Source organism: Mesoplodon bidens, assembly GCF_964165515.1.
Source record: "Mesoplodon bidens genome assembly, chromosome: 5".
In the NCBI taxonomy this organism is placed as follows: Eukaryota; Metazoa; Chordata; class Mammalia; order Artiodactyla; family Ziphiidae; genus Mesoplodon; species Mesoplodon bidens.
The window spans coordinates 358,733-362,552 of NC_138161.1; positions in this window are offsets into that span (position 1 = coordinate 358,733).

A 3,820-nucleotide genomic window follows, 5' to 3' on the forward strand; every position below is an offset into this window, starting at 1 on the left:
CCACCATCCCTACATTTTATCCTACGCCGTTGCCTACTCCTGGCCTGTACTCTGGCACTGACCCATGCATCAGCACGTAGCCTGACCCTCCCGCGTTTCCGTACCCTGACGTGTGCCCTAAGCCTTGCCGGTCCCTAACCCTAACCCTAGCCCAGAACGCAAATCCACCACCAGCCCTACACTTTATCCTACGCCGTTGCCTACTCCTGGCCCGTACGCTGGCACTGACCAGTGCGGCAGCACGTAGCCCGAACCTCCCACGTTTCTGTACCCTCACCTGTGCCCTAAGCCTTGCCGTTCCCTAACCCTAACCCTATCCTGGAACGGAAATCAACCACAAGCCCTACACCTTACCTTACGCCTTACCCTACTCCTGGCCCGTACGCTGGCACTGACCCGTGCGTCAGCACGTAGCCTGACCCTCCCACGTTTCCGTAACCTCACCTGTGCCCTAAGCCTTGTCGTTCCCTAACCCTAACCCTAGCCCGGAACGCAAATCCACCACCAGCCCTACACTTTATCCTACGCCGTTGCCTACTCCTGGCCCGTACGCTGGCACTGACCCGTGCGTCAGCACGTAGCCTGACCCTGCCACGTTTCCGTACCCTCACCTGTGCCCTAAGCCTTGCCGTACTCTAACCCTAACCCTAGCCCGGAACGGAAACCCACCACCACCCCTACACCTTACCTTATGCCGTACCCTACTCCTGACCCGTACGCTGGCACTGACACGTGCGTCAGCACGTAGCCCGACCCCCCCACGTTTCCGTACCCTCACCTGTGCCCTAAGCCTTGCCGTTCCCTAACACTAACCCTAGCCCTGAACGGAAAACCACCACCAGCCCTACACTTTACCCTACTCCTGGCCTGTACTCTGGCACTGACCCGTGCATCAGCACGTAGCCTTACCCTCCCGCGTTGCCGTACCTTAACCTGTGCCCTAAGCCTTGCCGTTCCCTAACCCTAACCCTAGCCTGAAACGGAAATCAACCACAAGCCCTACACCTTACCTTACGCCGTACCCTACTCCTGGCCCGTACGCTGTCACTGACCCGTGCGTCAGCACGTAGCCTGACCCTCCCACGTTTCCGTACCCTCACCTGTGCCCTAAGCCTTGCCGTTCCCTAACCCTAACCCTAGCCCGGAATAGAAACCCACCACCAGACCTACACCTTACCTTTCGCCGTACCCTACTCCTGGCCCGTACGCTGGCACTGACCCGTGCGTCAGCACGTAGCCTGACCCTCCCACGTTTCCATACCCTCACCTGTGCCCTAAGCCTTGCCGTTCCCTAACCCTAACCCTAGCCCGGAACGGAAACCCACCATCAGCCCTACACCTTACCCTATGCCGTTGCGTACTCCTTGCCTGTACTCTGGCACTGACCCGTGCATCAGCACGTAGCCTTACCCTCCCGCGTTTCCGTAACCTGACCTGTGCCCTAAGCCTAGCTGTTCCCTAACCCTAACCCTAGCCTGGAACGGAAAGCAACCACCAGCCCTACACCTTACCTTACGCCGTTGCCTACTCCTGGCCCGTACGCTGGCACTGACCCGTGCGTCAGCACGTAGCCTGACCCTCCCACGTTTCCGTACCCTCACCTGTGCCCTAAGCCTTGCCGTTCCCTAACCCTAACGCTAGCCCGGAACGGAAACCCACCACCAGCCCTAAACCTTACCCTAAGCCGTTGCCTACTCCTGGCCTGTACTCTGGCACTGACCCATGCATCAGCACGTAGCCTTACCCTCCCGAGTTTCCGTACCCTGACCTGTGCCCTAAGCCTTGCCGTTCCCTAACCCTAACCCTAGCCCAGAACGTAAATCCACCACCAGCCCTACACTTTATTCTACGCCGTTGCCTACTCCTGGCCCGTACGCTGGCACTGACCCGTGCGTCAGCACATAGCCCGACCCTCCCACGTTTCTGTATCCTCACCTGTGCCCTAAGCCTTGCCGTTCCCTAACCCTAACCCTAGCCCGGAACGGAAACCCACCACCAGCCCTAAACGTTACCCTAAGCCGTTGCCTACTCCTGGCCTGTACTCTGGCACTGACCCATGCATCAGCACGTAGCCTTACCCTCCCGAGTTTCCGTACCCTGACCTGTGCCCTAAGCCTTGCCGTTCCCTAACCCTAACCCTAGCCCAGAACGCAAATCCACCACCAGCCCTACACTTTATCCTACGCCGTTGCCTACTCCTGGCCCGTACGCTGGCACTGACCCATGCGTCAGCACATAGCCCGACCCTCCCACGTTTCCGTACCCTCACCTGTGCCCTAAGCCTTGCCGTTCCCTAACGCTAACCCTAGCCTGGAACGGAAACCAACCACCAGCCCTACACCTTACCTTATGTTGTTGCCTACTCCTGGCCCGAACGCTGGCCCTGACCCATGCTTCAGCACGTAGCCTGACCCTCCCACTTTTCCGTACCCTCACCTGTGCCCTAAGCCTTGCCGTTCCCTAACCCTAACGATAGCCCAGAACGGAAACCCACCACCAGCCCTACACCTTACCCTACACCGTTGCCTACTCTTGGCCTGTACTCATGCACTGACCCGTGCATTTGCACGTAGCCTTACCCGCCCACGTTTCCGTACCCTCAACTGTGCCCTAAGCCTTGCCATTCCCTAACCCTAACACTAGCCCGGAACGGAAACCCACCACCAGCCCTACACCTTACCTTACGCCGTACCCTATTCCTAGCCCAAACGCTGGCACTGAACCGTGCGTCAGCACGTAGCCTGACCCTCCCAAGTTTCTGTACCTTCACCTATGCCCTAAGCCTTGCCGTTCCCTAACCCTAACCCTAGCCTGGAACGGAAATCAACCACAAGCCCTACACCTTACCTTACGCCGTACCCTACTCCTGGCCCGTACGCTGGCCCTGACCCGTGCGTCCGCACGTAGCCTGACCCTCCCACGTTTCCGTACCCTCACCTGTGCCCTAAGCCTTGCCGTTGCCTAACCCTAACCCTAGCCCGGAACGGAAACCCACCACCAGCCCTACACCTTACCTTACGCCGTACCCTATTCCTGGCCCGTACGCTGGCACTGAACCGTGCGTCAGCACGTAGCCTGACCCTCCCACGTTTCCGTATCCTCACCTGTGCCCTAAGCCTTGCCGTTCCCTAACCCTAACCCTAGCCCAGAAGGCAAATCCACCACCAGCCCTACAGTTTATCCTACGCCGTTGCCTACTCCTGGCCCGTACGCTGGCACTGACCCGTGCGTCAGCACGTAGCCCGACTCTCCCACGTTTCTGTACCCTCACCTGTGCCCTAAGCCTTGCCGTTCCCTAACCCTAACCCTAGCCCTGAACGCAAATCCACCACCAGCCCTACACTTTATCCTACGCCGTTGCCTACTCCTGGCCCGTACGCTGGCACTGACCCGTGCGTCAGCACGTAGCCTGACCCTCCCACGTTTCCGTACCCTCACCTGTGCCCTAAGCCTTGCCGTTCCCTAACCCTAACCCTAGACCGGAACGCAAATCCACCACCAGCCCTACACTTTATCCTACGCCGTTGCCTACTCCTGGCCCGTACGCTGGCACTGACCCGTGCGTCAGCACGTACCCTGACCCTGCCACGTTTCCGTACCCTCACCTGTGCCCTAAGCCTTGCCGTTCCCTAACACTAACCCTAGCCCGGAACGGAAACCCACCACTAGCCCTATACCTTACCTCATGCCGTACCCTACTCCTGACCCGTACGCTGGCACGGACCCGTGCGTCAGAATGTAGCCCGACCCCCCCCACGTTTCCGTACCCTCACCTGTGCCCTAAGCCTTGCCGTTCCCTAACCCTAACCCTAGCCCGGAA